Source organism: Acomys minous, assembly GCF_964271855.1.
Source record: "Acomys minous genome assembly, chromosome: 19".
NCBI lineage: Eukaryota > Metazoa > Chordata > Mammalia > Rodentia > Muridae > Acomys > Acomys minous.
In genome coordinates, this window is record NC_140499.1 from 34,958,944 (window position 1) to 34,979,515 (window position 20,572).

Below are 20,572 nucleotides of genomic sequence, written 5' to 3' on the forward strand. Positions count from 1 at the left end.
GGCAGGGTCTCCCACTTAACCAGGAGCTCACCCGGTCCAGCTGGCCCACCTCTTCAGTATTCTGTTCCCTCTCCTTCCTGGATTTTTCAGTTGTTTGTTTTGTCCATTTGCTAGCTTGCTAGCACAGCTTTGTGATGCTGGGATGGTGTCCAGGACCTCACGCCTGCCAGGTGAGCATTCAACCTCTTCTTCACTGCCCTCAGTCTCCCCAGCCTCTCTGTCCCCAGCTCTTCGTGATACAGATTTTGACAAATCCACCATCTTTCTTTCCCCGAGTCCTTTCCTTTTCATCCCTCTTCCCTCTCCCCCAATTTTTTTTTTCATTTTTTGTTTCTTTTGAAAAATAACTAAAGGAAAAGCTTTCACTGTGTGGGGAAATCTGCCTTCCGTGACCTCGACTCTTCGCTGCAGCGCATCTTCAGTCAAGAGTTCTTGAGGTACTGGGTGACGGTTGTTACCCCATGCTGAGTGGAGAGTGTTTAATGCTCACTCAAGGCCCCGGGGTTCTTGCTTTTAAATGCATCAGCGTTTGCTTTATATGTTCCATGTGTTCAGTAAATGGTTTAATGCAATCACTGCCCTCTATGGGAATATTTTTCTAGCCTGGTTGTCACCCTCTTAATATGTGATTTTGTAAGTGTTACACTCAGCTGGAAATGTGTGGTTTTATTTCTCCAGGGATATTTGGAGACTTAAAAAAAAATATTACCATGATAGCAGGGGCTGGATAAAGTACCCTACTAGGTGGAGGGTAAGGTTGCTGCTGAAAGTCCCACAAGACACAGGACAGCCCCTACAGATGAGAGTTATCTGGCCAACTGTCAGGAATGCCAGCACTGAGACACAGATTTGTATTAATTAATGTGTCCAGGGTCTAGTGAAATCAATGCATTTAAGATCAGAGAGTTTTCTAGGACCTGCCTTGTGTGGAGGCTCCCGGTCAGTCTATATTTCTTTCACAAGGTGCATATTCACTCCTTACTCTTTCTTTCCGTGATAGAGAAAAAAGTTGGGTTAATCCTGAGATACTCCAGAGAAAAACCAACTCCAGCACTTTGTACCAAATTTGAAGTGAGTAAGCTTTATTAAATATTAAATACTGAGCAGGATGGATTTTGGCCAGGACCACTCCCTGGAATTTCCCAGCTGAGTGAAAGGGGTTTATAAAGATAAACCTATAGGCCACTGTACTTTCCCATGAGGCTTTGTTATTTTCCAAGAACTACAACTCCCAGCATTCCAGGAAGTTACCTGGTCCTGGAGCTGGTGGGGCTTGCAAGTTTATGTTGGGTGTTACAGTGGCTCAGCAGTGATCCTGGTGTCCAGTGAAGCATCAACAAGGTACAAGGTACTCTCTGTTTCCAGGGTGGGGGGGCTAGGTGGGGGGTTGGGGGTGAAGGCCGGGAGTAGGAGGGATGATGTGGGATGTGCCAATGTGTTAAGTTTAATGACTTGAGCCTTTTGCATTTCGAGCTTGGAGCTGAAATGTCCCCTTTTAGGTAGGTTTCAAAATGAAGAAGCAGGCCAGTGGAGGACAGGGAATGCGCGGTGAGTGGACGGAGGCAGCACAGAGCCTGTAACACAGTGCATCCGGCCAGCACGAGGCCACAGCAGAGCTGGTCGGGAAGCAGCGCATCCCCTCGATTCTCTTAGGCAGTAAGAGGAGAACGTTTTGAAAATGGACTTATTCTGATGCTACTGGGGAGACCGAGAGGTTTCTTGGCTCTCTTTTGCTCTAACACACAGTTAAAATCAGGTCATGATTAAGGCCCATTGTGCAGAGGGAGCCTCTAGATCTGTGGTTCTCAGCGACCATTATAAAAATATGTATTTCTGATGGTCTTAAGACCCGAGGCACAGCTCAGTAGCAAAATTACAGTTATGAAGTAGTAACAAAAATGAATGTATGGTTGGGGGTTCCTAAGGCCACTGGAATTATGTGCTTTCTGATTGTGTGACCCACAGGTTGAGTCATCACACGGCCGCTTCTCTCTTTGATAGTGAGGTTGCACACTCCCCCATTCTGTGCAGAATCCCACACTCTGGGACCCAGGGTTCCCTGGAAAGTCCTCCGCAAGCCATGCTGAGGTTGCTTCTATGTTCAGGTGCGCACAGCTGCCTCTCTGATAGGTCTTCAAGTGTGGGTGTGCCTCTGCATTTTATTACTGAAATATATTTGTATCTCTTTTTATAAATCCCTTTATTCTCCTTATTATATACCTGTGATATTTTAAAATTATGGGTATAATTAGATCATTTATCTACTATGAATTTTATTCCTAAGTGGAAAAGAGAGCAGGCAAGATTGGGTTCCCTGCAGCTGTGGCTGCACAGAGAGCCCTACTTCCTTCTGGAGTCTAACTGGGCCACTCTCAGTAGTGAGGAGCTGCCCTCTGGGCCTTGCCAGGTTTCTGGTCCCATAGACCCTCTTACAATCAAGTGGCTTGCTTTGTCCTAGCCAGAAGTCTTGTGATCCTTTATCATCTTCCAGAGGTCAAGGTTACACAGGAAAGGTTCCTACTGTGTCATAGCTGAGTATCATCCCAAATCACAGGACTGGTACCTCACCACAGTGACTTGACTCACATTCTGCAGGGGACCATGAAGCCACACATGCGCGGAAGCTATGCTCTCCTGCCTGGCACAAGAATGGGGGCCTTCTATCTACTTCTACTGTCTTCTGCAGAACCTCCACCCACAGCCTCAGCAAAGCAGATGCTGGTCTGTGTGAGACCAGAGCATCTGCGGTGTGGGGCAGGAGTAAGTGGTGGTGGTGGCGGCGGCGGCGGCGGCGACGGCATGAATTAGGTGCTCTGCCAGCCTGCCATCCAGCTGCTCATCACCAGCAGCTCAGAGTCAGCACCTGCCACTGCCAGGTGTGCCAAATTTCCATTGTTGATACAAGTTGCTTATTTTCCTGTGCAACTTGCACACCTTTTGAAAGGCCCCCCACTGGAGACATTATGATGCTCTCTTGTTCTCTGTCTCTGCCTCTGTCTGTATGTCTGTCTTCTCTATCTCTCTCTCATGTCCCTGCTCCAAGACAGCCTTTCACTCTCTCCTCCCCCAGTAAGCCTCTTGCATCAGATCTGTGGCGTGGTGTGATCTCTTAGTGGCACACATGGGCTCCAACCTGCCGAGGTACCTTTTGAAGCTTATCCTAACGGGGGGAGCATCCTCTCAGACAGGACATCAGTATAAGAGCGTGTGCACAGATGACATGGTACTTACTGTAGAAGGAATGACAGTTGAGGTAAGGACTTTGCATGCTGAAGGATGAGGGACAGGGAAGAAGAAACTCATGGAAGAGCAAGGTGAATATCAGGAAGGGGCAGACAGTGAGCCTTTCAGGGGAAGAGACTTCCCACAGCCTGCTTGCTAGAAATGCCTGAGGGACTTTGGCTCTCACTGAGAAAGCGTCTGCCTCCACTCCAGGCTCCGCATTCCCCCCCCCCCTTCTCTGGCTTGTGGATAACAGTAGGCATTTTAACTTCCTTAATTATTTCTTTATTGGCCACAGACAGGGGGCCAAAAATGAGAACACAAATATTTCTCTGCACCGCAAGAGGTGAGCCGGAGATCCCAGAATGCCCAGAGATCCTAATTTGGAGCCTTTTATGCACAGCTGCACAGTGGGGACACAGGCAGGGCAAAAGTAGACACACCCGGGCAATGTCTGCCCTGTGGACAGGAAGCAGGTGGCATCATCTAGGCACTGATCTAAGTTTAGCTGCTTGAAGGGCTCCTGCTGAGACTCTGGCCAGGCGGGCAGTGGGATACTGCTCACCATCCTTCTGCGACTTCCCCTTACCTAACCTGAGGAGGGGAAAGGAACCCCAATTTGTGCATGGTTGCTGCTATGTCATTTACCTCATGGCGTTGGAGGAGGGCTGTCCTCATGAGCTGGAAAATGGAACCTTGACCAAGTTGTCCTTCTGTGGCCCCTGAAGCCACGGCATGCCGCAATGGCAGGCATTGGAGATGGCGCCTGCGTCCTTAGTCACCACTGTCGCTCTCAACCTGTTCACTGAGAGGACTAACATCAGAGGTGCGTAAACCGAACCTATGAAACGAAGATCGAGGGCTGGTGGGTTCTAGTTACGGTGATGAAGTGAGATGTGCTTTAAGAAAGAAGCTTACAGTAGCTATAAAGGAAGCAAGGACAATCATTATCCCGATCTCTAACGACGGGGATGGTTCTGTGGTAAACTGACTTATCTGTAGCTGCCTGAGCAGGTGCCTGGAATAATATTGAGGAGGACATATTTCGTTTACTGTTGCCAACCACCTTTTTTTTTTTTTTCCTTTTCATTATCTCATTACTGTGCTCATCATTTCTCTGTGAGGGAACTGACCACTCTGGGCTTCGTCATTAGGATAGGTTGAGCTGAAGAGTTCAGAAGTGGGCTACCAGCCTGAACCAGCTGGAGGCAGTATGAAGGGGAGGAAGCCAGAGGGAAGCAGCAGGCATGTGGTACAGCATCTCTGACCTGGTCCAACCCTCTGATCACCCAGGCACTGGCTAGCTTCTGGATGGATGGACCACTCAGGCCACAGATCTAGGTCAGAAGGAAGAAAGCATGCTTATAGGTTGGTTGTACCTGCTCTCCATTGGCTCCCCAGTGCCCAGCACGGAACCTGGCATACAGTGACCCTCCATGCATAGGTCTCATCTGCATCCATGGAGAACTGGTCCAAGAACTAGGCCCAGGATTCCCGAATCTGTGGAATATCCAGGTCTCATATATAAATTGCCACAGTGTTTGCATATAACTTGGTCAAATCTTCTCATATATTCTAAGTCATCCCTGCATCACTTATATAATTACCAGTGTAAACACTATATAAATATCTTGTTTAAGGGGATGTCGATAAGAAATATTTATCTGTACAGGTGAATGGTTTTTCAAGTATTTACCTGCAGTTGAATACATGGAAGAAGAGCCATCTGGCTTAAAGGTGGGGTGGATGAATGGATGTAAAGGTGATTTTTAACAGGATAAATCACTATTCCTGCCCTAGAGGACCAAGAATCTAGCTCAGAATGCAGCCATCTCCTAGAGCAGATGGCACTGAGCCTGCCTCCTGGGGCCTATCCGTTTATAAATGTGTTTCTAAGAAGGCATCCATGGCTGAAGAAATAGGCTAAAATACCCAAGGTTAGGTTACACATCTATTAGCTTCCATTTTTGAGAACCCTCTTGTTCTTTCTGGGGCACAACAGCTGCCATGTGACAGCCTGTCCTATGTGAAGACTGACACGGCAAAGTAATAAGGGAAGGAAGGCTCCAGCCAACAGCCCAACCAAGAGTGAGGTCCTCAACCCAACAACCCACAAGTACAATCTCCTGCCCACAGCTGTGTGTGAAGGAGCCAAGGAGATGATTCTCTGTAGCAAGTCTTCAGAGGATGGCAAAGCCCATTGGTGCAAGATATTTGATTACATTGTGAACCCCAAGATTGTGAACTGTAAAAATTTGTTTTCTAATTGTGGTATGCCTCAGTCTTTGATCCTAGAGCTTTCTGTTTACTGTAAACAGGTACGAGTGGTGTAGCTCAATCCTAGCTCCTAGCTCACATCTTTAATCCAAGAGCTTTCTGTAGACAGGATTAAATAAAGTTAACCCTAGGTCAAGAGGCAGAGCAAGCAACCGGATTGACAGGAAGTGAACTTGGGAAAAGATCATAGAGAGTAAGAGGAAGTCCAGAGGATGGATAGAGAGGTGCACAGGAGGTAGAAGAGAGGGTTATTGAGTTGAAGGGTATTTAAGACAGTACGGAGAAGAAGAAAAGGTCAGGGATTTTTTTCCTTCTGGCACATGAACCGAATAGGTAGGCCTTTTTGGCTGAGTAGGAAGGTCAGCTGGGTGCTTTCTCTGCCTTTCTGAGCTAGTAGGTTTTCACCCCTGCATCTGGCTCCTGAGTCCTTATTGGTAAAATAGAATGACTGGGATTTTCTATTTTTAAAACAACATCCCATCACCTCCTGGCATGGTGGAAGAGGAAGCGCCCCACTGGAACTATGCTCTGACATATCAAAATTGCCAATGGGATGGTTTGTTGGCCGTGAGGGTGTTGGCAAGTAAGTGAGAGACACTTAGCTATGAGAACTGAAGTCCAGCAGGTGCCCACTCATAAGGCTCATCCACCTGGTCATTAAAAGGACTTTCTGAAATTCAGAAGAATTTGGCACTTGGCATAGAAACAGGAGGAGGATGTTGAAGGACAGGAAGAGTTGGGTTATACTGGCACAAGAACTTCAAAGTCCACATGACTAGCATTCCTTTAAAGATTGTCACCTAGGATGGGTAGGTGCTGAGCTCCTGCTACTGTTATCGCAGCTAAGCCAGAACAGTGCTTAGCTATCTCACATACAATAGCAAGTAAGTTGTTGGCCACGTCGTAACAATAACCTATAGTCTAAAACAAGAACCCTACCACATCTGCTTCCTGTGAGTGTGGGGTACCCCAGAGACCTTCAAGAGAACTTGAGCCCCAAAGCCAGCTGAAGGCGTACAACACACTCAGCCCTATGGCCTGAAATATCCTTTCATTTCTCTGTCAGAGGAGCCTGTTGAGTGGTTATGAATGAAGCCAACTCCTTGGACTCAAACTAAAGACAGCTCCCCAGCTCCCTGTGGACTGGAGCCAATAACATACTCTCATGGGTCACTACAAGGCACAGATTTCCTAGGGCCTCCTTATGGGCCCTAGAGCCAAGGGCATCACAAGTTACACAGGTCTTAGTTGCTTGTTGTGCAACCATGAACTCTGGGTAGTACAGGAGGCTCCCTTATTTGGGCAGTTTCTTCAGTACAGAAGGCGGGACTGCCTGTCTGAACAAGGAATCTAGTTAAATGCCAAGAGAGGCCAGGCTGAGGGACCCACGGTGTTATCACCAAGGAGTGGAGGGATTTGTAGCCTCTGTGGCCCCCTGTCTTTGTCTCCAGATCCCTGAGACACGTCTACTGTTTATTATGTGCTACTTACTGATGTGTGTATCTTCAGAAACCCACAGCCTCTTATTTTGATATATATATTTGATCTTGAAGCATTCCACTGCACTGAAAGTCCATCCCCCCCTCACAGGAAATACCAACATTGTCTTTGTTAATGAACCAAAGAAAGAATAGCTGGGTTCTCTTTTATTATGATTTTTGAATGTTGTAAAATCTTTGAATGGTTGTAAAACTGGTCTTAAAAATGTCATTATCTTGAGAGTCATAAAGTCAGTGACAGTAATGACGAAAACTTCACGCTGCTCACCAGTTAGTCTTAAGGAACTGCTGCAAGGAGTTAGTTAGCTTATGCATCAAATGCAATACAAAAGAATCAGGGGCGTGCGAGCGAATTGAATCTGCTTATTTAAAACGTCAGGGGGTCTGGAAGTTTCATACAAATCCAGAACCTACTAGCTCATAAGAAACATACAGCAGATTTTTCATAAACTCCCATGTAGATAACTCCAAACATCCCTCAGTTCCAGTCTGTGTTTTAGTTTTTTCACACAAATGTTGGCCCTGTCGATAGTCTTGTGTGATATGCAAATGCTTGACCATGCAAAGAAACAAACGTATTTAACCACCTTGAGAGAGGAACAAGCAGAGGTGTCACCCAGGTTTCCAGAAAGCCTTGAAGTTGCCCACAGGCAAATCCAACTGAGCAAAATCCATTTTAACATGGCTATTAACATTGATTTTGGGTTTGTTTGTTTGTTTGTTTTTAAATGGACGCAGGTAATTTCTTAGACAGAATGCTTTGAGTATGTCTGCAGCAATTATATTGGTTCCTGTGGTCTGCAGGAAGAGTGTCGGCTAGATATGAAATTTAAGATGCTTAATTAAAATTATTCTTGTTGTTTTCTAGCCGCCTTAGGGGCTTCCAAGATGGCTTTACCTGGAACGTAGTTCTGACAACTCACTTTATAGCCCATTCAGGGCATTTGTCTTCAGGAAGGCCTGGAAATGACATCTTAACAATAATTCCGTCAAGAATTATTGTGAAACACTGACCCTATCTACAGTTTGTTGCAAGGTATTTGATCCCATTGTGAACCCTAAGATTGTGAACTGTAAAAACACATTTCTAGTTGTGGTGTGGCTCAGCCCTAGCACACATTTTTAATCCAAGAGCTTTCTGCACACAGGATTAAATAAAATTAACTCTAGGTCAAGAGGCAGAGCAAGAAACCAGCTGACAGGGATTAAATACTAAGGAAGGACTTGGAGTTGAAGGGTGTTTAAGACAGCGTGGATAGAAGAAAGGGTGCTGCCTTTTCCCTTCTGGGACTTTGGCTGAGTAGGAAGGTGAGCTGGGTGCTTTCTCTGCCTCTCTGAGCTAGTAGGTTTACTTTCACCCCTGCATGTGGCTCCTGAGTCGTCTTTGGTTAAATCCAACAACTGGGACTTTTGTTGTTTTAAAAATAACAGCTGTTAGTTCATTTCTCTGAAATTAAAGGCTAACGGTGGCACGCTCGGCAAGGCATTCAAACTTACAAGAGAACGACGGTGCAAGAGGCCAGCGGTACGCACGCCCATGTGCCGGCACCTGCATGGCGACCATCATAAAGCAGAGCACAGGAGCCACAGTGGCCTTTCCTGAGCCCAGAGTAGCTGTGGTGCCCTCTCATCTTGCTCGCTGCTTTGTCATTTGCTCGCTTTGCCTCAGATGTATGAGCCTATTCACTCTTTACACATCTTTTCCTTTTTTGGAGGTACTCAAAATCCAGCTGGCACCTGACCATGCTAACCAAACGCTCAGCCCCTGAGCTATGGCCCCAGCTCCATTGATTTACTTGTTTGGTTTTTCTTGAGACAACATCTCATATGGGCCAGAATGGCCTCAAACCTGAGCTATGCAGCTAAGAGTGACCTGGAATTCCTGATCCTCCCATCTCTACCTTCCAGACGCCGGGATGATAGGTTTGAGCCACAGTGCCTGATTACGATGAATTCTTATGAAAACCACGTATACTTAACTTTTAAAATTCACAAGAATATAAAGTAAAAGAAGTCTCCACATAAAAAGTTTGGATTGATCGAAATGTTATCACAACTCCGCTTTAGCTCACATTTCTAGTTTTTCTCAGGTTCTCCCTGTCCAGCTCCCTGGAGACTTCCTCACTCCTAACTTGAGCTTTCCTCATATTAAGTCTCATCTGGGTTCAGTTGAAGCTCTTGGGGGGGTCCTTGCCAGAGGCCACACTTTTAAGCCTGGCTCTTCACATTACTGGCTCCCTCTTGTGGCTATAGGAGGTCATTGCATACACACTACAGCGCTAGGGCTCAACCCGTGGTGAGTGCTAAGCGACAAATAGATTCCAGCTGGTGTCTGACTGCAGAAGCAGGGGACCGGCTAGCTCCAGCCAAAACCACGGTTCCAGAACACCGCTCAGCAATGCCCCCAGCACTGTGGCCACTGGCCTTCTACCACATCTCTCCCGGAGACTTCCCATGTACCTCCCCATTTGCTCTGAGTATGCTCCAGATCTGGTTTGTTAGTTTGGTTGGTTGATGGGATATTTTTGCCAGCATGGTTGCCACCGCTGTCTCGGGATGGCCCTTAGCTTAGTTCTCTGGCACAAAGCTGGGCTAGAGACTGGCAGTGCCTAAGCTGTATCTCAATGCCGGTGGCTGATCATGTGAAGCCCCTTTTTCTCTGCTTAGGCCTCTTAGGGGCAGCTATTGAGTTAAAGTCCCCAGACTAGCCTTCTGCAGTGTCAGATCCATGAGGTGGGAGCTCTGGGAATAGCCCACTGTAGTGGCTTTTCTTGGCTGTCAGCTTGACTACATCTGAGATGAACTGCAATCCAGGTATGGAGGGCACAGCTGTCAGAGATTTTCCTTCTTGGTCTAAAGTGGGCAAATCCACTTCTAGTCGGGGCCTTTGAGGTAGGAAGACACACCTTTGATCCGTATCTCGAGGCAGGGGTCACGCTTTTAGGCAGGCCACCCCTTTTGCTGGAAGCCTGTATAAGGACGAAGAAGAAGAAGGATGTTCTTCCTGTTTGCCTGCTTGCTTTAGCCTTGGTGGTACATCCTGCCTTCGCTGGCATTGGAGCCTACTTCTTTGGAATTCCAGTTTATATTGAAGACCTGGTTGAGACTTTTTTTTCACAGCTGGCCGTTGTTGGATTAGCTGGACTTCGGCCTGTAAGTCAATCCAGTAAACTCCCTCCGTGTGTGTGTGTGTGTGTGTGTGTGTGTGTGTGTGTGTGTGTGTGTAGGGACAGGGAGAGAGAGGGGGGAGAGAGAGGGGGGAGAGAGAGAGAGAGAGAAAGAGAGGGAGAGAGGGAGAGAGAGAGAGATTTATAGTCCGCAAGTTCTGTGACTCTACAGAACCGTGACTAATAAAGCCAGCACTGCCTACTTTCCCAGCGTGACTGACCCCCGGTGTCTCACCTGCTTGATGCCTCTTCATTAGCTTCCTTCCTGTCTGTCTCTACTTCTGCTTGCTCGGACCCCTTCGCAAGCGACCTCTTGCCCTCAAATCCTTGTGTAGGACACCAGTTCCAGGAAAGGCCAACCCAAGACAGCTAGTGCTAGAAGCATTTCCAGGAAACAGACACAAAGGGGGCGGGGACTCTGGAACTGGATTCCTCACTAGCAAGGAAGGAATGGATTGAGGCAGAATCCCCGGGGAAGGAGATGCTCTGGCTTAACACAAGAGCTCTGGTACTCTAGGGTGGCAGTGGCGAATCTCAAGAGTAGGCCAGCTGGCGCTGACTGCAACAAAACCTCCCAAACCAACCAAGACTAAGAGCACAGAGTGGAGGGCCGCAGGCTTTTGTGGCAGCGCGTTGCCACTGCGTCGCCTGCAGCTGGGAACAGAATTGTGAACAAGATCCAGTCCACAGCCTGGTGTCCAGAGCAGGAGAGTAGTAACGGAAGTTGGGTTCCCACTCCCTTGCAGTCCTTCCATGGGGAACTGAAGGCTGTGATGAAGAGCAGGACCTGATATACAGAATGGGTAAGGTGATGTTCTAAAGGATGTTGGCTAGCCCCGTAGATCCCTACGAACCTCTAGGGGCAGAAGTGTCCTGGACCCCGGAAACAAGTACCTACCTCCTAGGGAATGTGTGCTATGCTGGCAATTGGTCTCTCCTCTCTAGTAACTATGGCCACACCTCAGTAGCACTTGGGATAGATAGAGAAGGAGTTCTGGGGGCGGGGGCAGGGGGGGAACACACAGATCTGCAAGGAAGCTGAGCCATGGTCTTGTCCTTAGGGCAGCACTAACTGCAGGGCACGGCATGCTAGAATTTGGCTTATTGTTCAGCGGTGTTACTGTTCTGTAATGCCAAAGGCTAAGTGGTGGCTCTGAGCCGGAGGCGAGGTGGGAGTAATTGTCACACAGCAGAGCAAGACAGAAAGGCAAGCTAATGCTTTTCACCTGGAGCGACCTCCGAGCGATGGCCAATAGGACTTCACACGTGCTAGGCAAGAGCAACACCAAAGCCTACGTCTCAGGGATCTAGGTAATATATAAAGCCTGGGAAGGCAGGGGCTCTTTGGTGAAAAAAGACTATTACCTATGTCTTGCCAAGTGTAGACTGATATCCTTATCAGCTTCCAGAAGAATCAATTGCATAGTCCCTTGGACAAGGGCCGGTTTTTAATGGCAAATAGCGCATATGGAGTCAACAGCAATTTGTGTTAGCTGACCCCACACTGGCAGTTATCTTTGCAAAAAATAGCCGGCCTCAGGGGAAGGTGTTATGGCTTCACCCTCTCCCAACGGCTCTACTTTCTCTTATAGTTCTAAGTCTCTTCGCAGTTTCAGTCCAACTTTCCCCGATACCATTCTTCACCGTCCACCTGCCCGGGACACAGCCGGATCTTTCTTTCCCTCCACCCTTGCCCATTTAGCCCAGTGTCTCTATGGTCAGAACAGCCAACCACAACAAGGCTTCAACTCTCCGGAAACAGTCTTCACACTCTTGGGATTTCCTATTATGCGATGCGCAGCCTTTTTCCAGAAACAACTGAACCTAAGAATAGAAACTGCCTGGATTTACCTTCAACTCGACACAATGACTCCGTGGCCCGCTGTTACTGGCCTTGAAGGCGCGCCAGGCACTTTGAAATACAGAGCCTCATCAGAGGAAATGAGGGAAGCGCTTCCAGGGACTCTCAAGTGAGGGGAGGCAGCTGTTTGCTTAGCCTCCAATCTTTTGTTATGTTGTTGGCTTTTGCCAGGAAAGCCTGGCCAGGAGGAAGGAAAGCAAGTAGTGGTGGAGGGGATCAGAGGGGCGGAGGAGATTAGCAGGCAGAATTGGTGACTCTGAGGTAGACTAGATGACTCCAGAGGAATTAGGTGAACTTTTCCAGGAGGGGGGTCTGAACTGGAGAAGAAAGGGAAGGAGAAACAGATTGAAAGAGGATTTCCAGCGGGCCACATAGCCGGAGTGTCTGGGCTTTCGCAGCCGGCTGGTGACTTCCTGAAATGGAGAAGGAAGGCAAGTAGGTTTTAATGTCACCTGCCAGGTTCATCGGTAATTCACAATCCCCTTGGGGGAGGGAGGGGGGCGATGGTGAGGAAGGGACAAAAAGCTCGAGAGGACTAAAGCACCTGCCCATCCATCTGGTGGGCTGCAATTAAATGGCGTACACCGGCCTCTCCATAGAGACCTGGGTTCCGCTGGAGTGCGTGATCCCAGAAGAGAAACGGGAGTTTTCAATAGTGACGCCAAGAGGCGCAACCTGGAAATGTAAAAGCAAATGGTGAAGAGACGACAACCCAGGAGAGACCCGAGCCTGAAGTTACCCTGGGAGAAACAAGGGCTTCCCAAACTCAACTCAGAGCTAAGCAGCCCGCGTTCTAAGCCCAGTTCTTCCCAGCAGTAGCCGGGTGCTTCGGACGTGCTTGTTTCACCGTTCGGGGCTGACACCCATTTCGTAAGGTGTTGGTGAGGATCACGTGGGATGGGAAGGAAAAAAAAATATCTCTATTTCCATACATTCTGTTCAGGGGCTTTGTGGGTAGAGCCAAGATGCGCCCAGAAGGATGCGGTTGGCAGAAAATAACATTCACACGACCCAGGATGGAGAAAGAAGACAGGGTGGGTTGTTGGAAGATGCAAGCTGGAGTGAAAGCGTCTTGTGCGGCCGAGCGTGGTGGCGCACACCTTTAATCCCAGCGCTCTCGAGGCAGAGTCAGGCAGGATCAATGTGAGTTCGAGGCCAGCCTGATCTATAAAATGAGTCTAGGATAGCCAAGGCTACACACACACCCCCTTCCCCCAACTCCCTCGACCCACACCCCGTCTCAAGAACACCCTTCCCCGCTCGAGGAAAACAAAAACAAACAAACAAACAAAAGTATCTCATTTGCTCAAAGAAGAAAAACGTACTGGGACTCTAAGGAGCCAAACCAGGCACAAAGAGGAAAATTAGCAGTGGGGAAGGAGCCAGGGGCTTGTATACATTGTGCCTTGGGTATTCTTCCCTGTAGAAGCATCCAGGAAACATAAAAAGATCAACAAACCAAATTACCACCGTTTTGCAGCCTCCTAAGAAACAACGGAGCTAAACAGTGACCCTTATGTCAGTTATTAATTTATTGCCTTTCACCCCTAAATCCACCCTTCAGCGCCTCCTCAGAGGTTATTCATAGACTGAACGCCAAGCATTTCTCTTTCACAATGGGCTTCATCCGCAGCTTCATCAGTAGAGGGCGCTAAAGAGACACTGCAGGAAGAAGTGGGCTTCTCCGATTTTACTTCTGGTGTCTGGCCTCTGGCAGTGCACACGTGGGTTCATCGGCCATGCTCTGTGCCGTCAAGATCCCTACAGCGTCCAGTCCTTCTGCATCCCCAGAGGCCCCGCCTGGACTCAGGGAGCCCTTCCCTTCATCCTTGTAACGTACAAGTTTCACATCTACAATGGAGTCCAACCTCCTGCCCACTTTCCACCACAGCTGGCTGACACTCCAGGACTTTGTTTCTTAAAGCTTTCCAAGTGAATGTTGCATACCAGGCCTTACACCTCCTACTGTGTGCAGTAGGTAAACAGGGTTAGCCTCAGTATCTCTGTACCTACTGGGCTCTTCCTTTCTTGCATGGCACTAAGAACACGCTCCTGCCACGTGGCCCGGTGTCCCCAGCTACCAGCTGTTGTGCCTCAAGCTTTCCTCCTCAACATTGTCCAAGTTCCCAGGCTTAGGGGGAGCCCCTACTTTAGGGGTGTTTTTCTTTGATATTCTCCTTCAGGTAAAGTTGCCTCTAAAGGTGACTTTGCATTTCACGGCTATTATTTTAATAATTCTGTTTCCCAAAGTAGGTCCAGTGACACAGGCAGAAATGAATGGCTTGGTAACCTCACGGAGAGGGGGAGAGAAAAACCATGTGACTTCGCTGGCGATCTACAACAGAGCAGTTCAAGTGCCCTTGACGAAATATCAGGCCTGATTCTGGCCAAGCCTTGGATCTAACCAAACATGCAGAGAAGGAAACATGTGACACGACATCATCAGATGTAATCACAAAATAAAGGCTTAAGGGAACTTCATAGGAAAAACAACCAGAACTCTTCAGTGAAGAGGGGAAAGAATCTGCCTTTCTGTCTATCTGTCTATCTGTCTGTCTATCTATCTACCTACCTACCTACCTACCTACTTATCTATCATGTGTCTGTCTGTCTATGGCTTTTTATCCAACTAGGATTAAGAACTTCATTGAACACTGATCCCACCAAATAGTTTTTAAAAATTGAGGCAAAAAAATTAACTGTCTAAATATTTGATATTGATTATTGTTTAAAGAAATAAGAGATAATAAAGGAAATATAAGTGCTAGGAACTTGCTGACATTATGAGAATTCTCCTTATGTTTATGTCTGATAATAATTGTGGTACATGGTAATTTTCTTCAGAATAATAGTCGTATGGGTAGAAGTGGATGAGGGAGTGTATTGTCCAGGAGTAAGTAATAGTGAGGCTAAGTGATGAGCACGTGTGTTCATTAAGACATTTTTTTTTAATTTGAGATAGAGTCTCACTTTATAACCTAGGCTGGCTAGTTTCAAAGGTTCAAAAAACTAAGGTGTGATTTTTTTTTTAAGGGTCTCAAGCTCTGTACTGGGAACAGCTACTTTTCCCTTGCTCTAACAGGGCACATGACAACTCAAGAGAAGAAAATGCATTTTGATTCATAGTTGAAGAGAGATTTCATCCATCCCAACAGGAGAGGTGTAGGCAGCTTTTCTTTGACTATTGATTGTCCGGGAAACAGAGCTAGGGGCTGGAGCCACAAGCAGGTCTGAACTTCAAAGGCCTGTCTGTCCCTAGTGGCCCACTTATGCTAGCATCACCCCCCAGGACTATAAAGCCTTCAAAATAGCCCCACAATCTGGGGGGAATCAAGCTTTGAAAACATAAGACTAAAAATGACTTTTAGATTCAAACCAAAACAGGCCGAAGAGTATGGCCAGGAAAGCAGTTAAGGTTTGGGGACTACGTGAGAGAACAGCAGTCTGGTTAGAAAATGCCTGCAAAGTCACCTTGTAGCCTTAGACAAAGGGCTGGCAACTGGTGACAAGCCACCACAACCAGGATGGAGAACGTGAGTTACCCCAGACTTTGAACTTTGTAGGACAGCAGATTTTTTTCTTTCTTTTTTTTTTTCTTCCTGCCTTCCCTGTTCTCTATCAGGTGATGATTTCAACTATGGTCACAGTGCTAAAGGACCTGCTAAATTTGGCCTTGCTCCTGCGTTGGCAGGCTGCCACGCATGGCCAGGATGATGGAGGAGTGTGTGTGTGTGTTTTGTTTTGTTTTTTTTTAACAAGTATCGTGCCCTAAGAACATTGTCTTCATTCTGTCTGATAAAGCCCAGAGTCCGACGGTATCAGGGAAAACACAGGTCTCGGTTTCATTCCAACTCCAGTGGTGGGATTGGCCTACTCACCAAAAACTTCTGAAAAATTCCAACTTAATAGTTGTAATTTCCCAGGTTTGAGAACCCATGTAGGGATAAAAGCGGGTTTTCACTTTGAGTGGCCAGAAGCCAGACACCAGGAAGAAGCTGATGGCTATGCTATCAAGGAAAGCAAGGTTTACTGGGGGTGGGGTCCTGCTGTTGTGGTGTGGCCTGGGGTGCTATCAGGGACAAGGGCGCTCTACCCATGAATGGCTCCTGCCACCATGGGAAGGGAAAGAGAAAATGTGGCACACCAAGTTCTCCCTCCCTGTGCACCCAGTTATGATGTTTAGCTTCCATGGGAGTGTGTTACTGAGGGCAGGATTTGAGGTCTCAGATGCTCAAGCCAGGCCCACTGTCCCTCTCTCCTGCTGCCTGCCGATCCAGATCTAGAACACTTGGCTCCTTCTCCAGAACCATGTCCGCCTGCACGCCGCCATGCTTCCCGCCATGATGACAATGGACTAAACATCTGAACTGGACGCCAGCCCTAATTAAATGTTCTCCTTTATAAGAATTGCCATAGTCATGGTTTCTTTTCACAGCAACAGAGCTTTGACTAAGAAACTGTATAACCTAGACTGGTCTTGAACTCACAGTAATCCTCCTGCCTCAGCCTCCCCAGTGCTGGGTTTACAAGTCATGTGCTGCTCTATCTGGCTGCAGCTTGAACATCATTTATTTTGTTTATATTCAGGAACATGCAGTATAAAGTAGGGCAAGTGGAACACACTAAAAATTACAGGAGTAAAAGCTACTTAATGAAATTAAGCAACAACAGAAAATTTGATCGCTCCTTCTGCCATCATCACTTCTGTTTTCAGAGGAACCTGAGAGGCAAATTAGGACCCTTTTGAATAAGGACCAAAAGGTAACACATAAAACCGTTTAACTCCTTTTTGACGTTTGAACCAATTTGTGGCATTCAGGACTTAGCAATATGCCCTGTGGAGAAGGAGGGTTGGACTTGAGGGGATGTGACAGACGCCACCGTGCAAGCCCTGAACCACAGGCAGGAGCAACACTAACCTGGCTCAGTGAGAACACAGATGATGGGCCTGCCTCCGAGGAACGCAAGGCCAGCTGGGGTTCAGTTTCAAGCACTGGTTCTCATCGGCGATCCCTCAAGCCCAGACATAAGACTTGGGGCAGGCAGCACTCTGTAGTGGATGAACACGTTAATGTTTTCTAACTGAGTTAAGAGGGAACCAACAAGCTTCTCCACAGCTGCAGCCTTTGAGCGCTGAGGCCACGGTTTCCATTTGCCTTAAAAACAATTCAACATTTTTGCTGCATTACCAAGGCCACTTTAATTTATCACTTTGTTTTAAAGAACTGCACCATCCCAAAATAGCACAAAATTACTCATTCTGTTGGAGGGTACTGCAGCCTTACATAAGACACGAACTCTTCCACTGATTGGGCCGGGCTGAGCCCAGGCTTAGCCTTCGAAATTCTAGCCGTCACCAATGGAAGCTGCTTGGTTTTGTTGTTGTTGTTTTTGTTTTGTTTTTTTAAAGCAGACTGTAAGTTTTGTTTCTGGTTTGAAACAGGACCTCATGTAGCCCAGGCTATCCTTGAACTACAAAAGTTGTCACAGATGACCTTCAACTCCTGACCTTCAGCTCGTCTGCCTCCGCAGTACTGGGATTACCGGCTTTTGGCAGCACAGCCAGTTGTTTGGGTTTTGGGTTTTGTCTTTTGTTTTGTGTCTTTTAACCACTAGTGTCACAAAGAATGTCTGAGGAGCCAGAGAGAAGCCGTGCAGCTGAGTCCCACCTTCCCCCTGTGCTACTGTGGAGGCTTGGCTGGTTCCCCAAGCCACCTTTGTCCCAGTTTTCCTCGACGTCACCTCGAGAATCTATGAATCTGCTTCTTAAATGTTGAGTTTCTTGTTGAATCTCATGTCTTAAGTATATAAAGGACTTAGCTTGGGATTTCACTGAAAACCAGAAGACAGTATTAAAAGCGAGTTGTTTTTTTGTTTTTTTTGTTTTTGGGTTTTGTGTTGTTGTTGTTGTTGTTGTTGTTTTGAGAACTACAAGTCAAGCCTGTTTTCCAGAAGTTTTGCTGGGGTTTGACGGTCATCTTCCTGCCCCCTCGGCCTTCCATTGCACCTGTGTGCATAAGAAGACAGCCTCACAGTCTGTCTCGAAAATCATCATAACAGAATATATACAAGGATCAGGCAGAGAAATGCCCGCGCTTATTAAATTTCAGTATTACTTTTGTGTTTCTCATTACCCTCTCCAGTGTGTTTGTGGAGAGGAAGAAGTCTCCATGTCCTCCTCCTCCCCGCAAGGTCAGAGGAACCTCACCTGGAATCAGGCCTTACTGAAGACTACAATGTTATCCACTTCTGTCCGCTTTTAAAGTTTTCTATCTTAGCCAAGCTTGGTGGCGCACGCCTTTAATCCCAGCACTCAGGGAGACAGAGGAAGGTGGATCGCTGTAAGTTGGAGGCCAGCCTGGTCTACAAAGTGAATCCAGGAAAGCCAAGACTACACAGAGAAACTCTGTCTTGAAAAAACAAAAACAAAAATCTATTTTAGAGAAGGCTTTTGGGAGATTCTTGTAATGAATTTCTGCTAAGGGGGGAGGTCTAATAGTTAGTGCCGTTGTTAAATGCCCCCAATAAACCACAGACTCCACCATTCAACCCTTGTCCCTTGCGAGCTCAGAGAGCTGCAGGCATTTTACTGTATTAATCCTTACATTCTGTGTCTGTAGGGAAGGGGGATGTCAGACCACTTTAAATCAGGGCTTCATAAACAGTTTTCACTCACAACCCCTTTCTACCTTAGAAAATTTTAAGTGACCCTGCATACAGAGGTATCTAAAATAGGTACATAAATCAAATGTGCAATGGTGCTAAACAGTAACTTTATTTTAAAACAATTCTTGAATATATATATCTTTACCATTTAGTAAAAATGAAAGCAGATTTACATACTAACAGATGAATGTGATTTTTTTTTATACAAAAAACGAAATCTTAGCTGAATATTTATTTGCTGCTTCAGGACACAGAGCATCTTCAATATTTTCCAGAATTGATTAATATTTTGATTTTATAGTCATCGATTCAAAGAATGCCACTTAACATAAATATAGAGCACAAAATTACAGAAGTATGTGTTGGGCTATTTCCATTTCGGAAATTGTTGGAAATTCTGTCCTAATTCCAAAATTCATTTAACAATCTTTTAAATGAAATTCAAGTCACCAACACAAACAACACTTGTTTTCTTTGCATTGATGTTTGTTTTGTTTGTTATGGGTACTTTTTCTCAATGTTTATTTATTAGTTGTAATTTCACACATTTATACAATGTACGTAGATCATGTACACTCCCTACGACCCTTTCTGGCTCCTCCCCGACTCCTTAACAACCCTCTCATAGGCTCTCCCCAACTCCTCACACCCCACCACCACAACCCACTCCAACTTTATAAATTTTTTGTTAATAATCCACTGAGTTCAATTAGTACTGCCCACATGTGCATAAGTGTAGGGCCACCCATGGGAGCACGGGAAACATACCATAAGCCAATTTTCTTCAAGGATTGGAGACAAACAACGGTTTTTTTAAAAAATCAAGCATTCTAACAAAACGCAGTCCAAAGATACGCTAATTTGATATTTAAATACAAAAAAAAAAGGTGGTAGAAAACATTGAAAGTCTCTTTTCCCCATAATTAAAGCCACTGTTTCTGTAAGACCAGACAATTTTGTATCTATAATAAAAGACCATAATTGATAGCACAGAAAAGCTTTGGATCCCAGTAGAGATTTTCCAGGCAGCATTATTTGCCATTGTGTGGTGTGACAGCGTGTCAGTGCAAAGTGTGAATAGTGTGGGTTCCTTTCCAATAGTGTGTGAAGTCACACAAACAACATGGGTGAGTGCAGAAGAAACACCCTTGTTTCATTACATGGCTGTTTTTCAATGTATTTTTTTTGTCATTGGACATTCAGAAAAACGTTGACAATGCTTCCAGACCCCTACAGTCCATTGCACAGCCCCACAGGGATCACACCCACGGGAGGCACAGGGTAAGGAGTGGGGTCTATATGATGCTCCTGCATGACTGTCATGGCGCCACGTTGATCTCCAGTTTCTCATGCAGGGATCATCCAACTAAATAGAAAAGTGGAGTTTTTGCAAGGTTAGAGGGAACCTGGTTAGGCCATGAAGGCTGTGGTAGCTAGACAGTGTACAGAGTCATCTATTATCAGGGAACTAAGAAGGAACGCGGGGACAGCAAGCAATCCAGAAGCTCACAGATGAGCTTGCGGCCCATGCATATCTTGCTCTGAAGCACATTCCCCAACTTTCCACTGACACATCTCCCCCGGCAGCGCCTTCGCTTTACAGCCTAATCTGCTGATCAACCTAGACTCAGCTCCCTGCACCTGCCAAGAGGAACCTGGGTCAGTGGGAGTCTATAGTTGTAGGAGTGGTCAGCGCAGGACGTGAGCAATAATGATCCACTCTAGCTTGTGGCTCGAGTGAGCACGGACACTCTTGACAGGAGAGTTACAATTGTTGAGCTGTCTATAGCGAAGAACAAATCTTCTGAAAAGTGAGAAGCCTTCACAAGCATGCGTGTGTGCATGCACATGCACACGTGCATGTATGCGCGTGACACACA

The 20,572-nt window shown here is 46.6% G+C and overlaps 2 long non-coding RNA genes across 3 annotated transcripts; both read left to right on the forward strand.

Moving 5' to 3' along the window:
• The first annotated feature begins 1,193 nt into the window (after positions 1-1,193).
• Positions 1,194-2,100, forward strand: LOC311590553. Its single transcript, XR_014776914.1, has 3 exons — positions 1,194-1,341; positions 1,500-1,656; positions 1,966-2,100. It is a non-coding gene; the product is annotated as an uncharacterized lncRNA (long non-coding RNA).
• A 511-nt stretch (positions 2,101-2,611) lies between these two features.
• Positions 2,612-16,581, forward strand: LOC311590552. Of its 2 annotated transcripts, XR_014776912.1 has the most exons (4): positions 2,612-4,048; positions 4,377-4,563; positions 7,867-8,034; positions 14,277-16,581. It is a non-coding gene; the product is annotated as an uncharacterized lncRNA (long non-coding RNA). The 2 variants fall into 2 exon arrangements; XR_014776913.1 differs by lacking the exon at positions 14,277-16,581 and having other exon boundaries at positions 7,867-10,198.
• Positions 16,582-20,572: the final 3,991 nt, after the last annotated feature.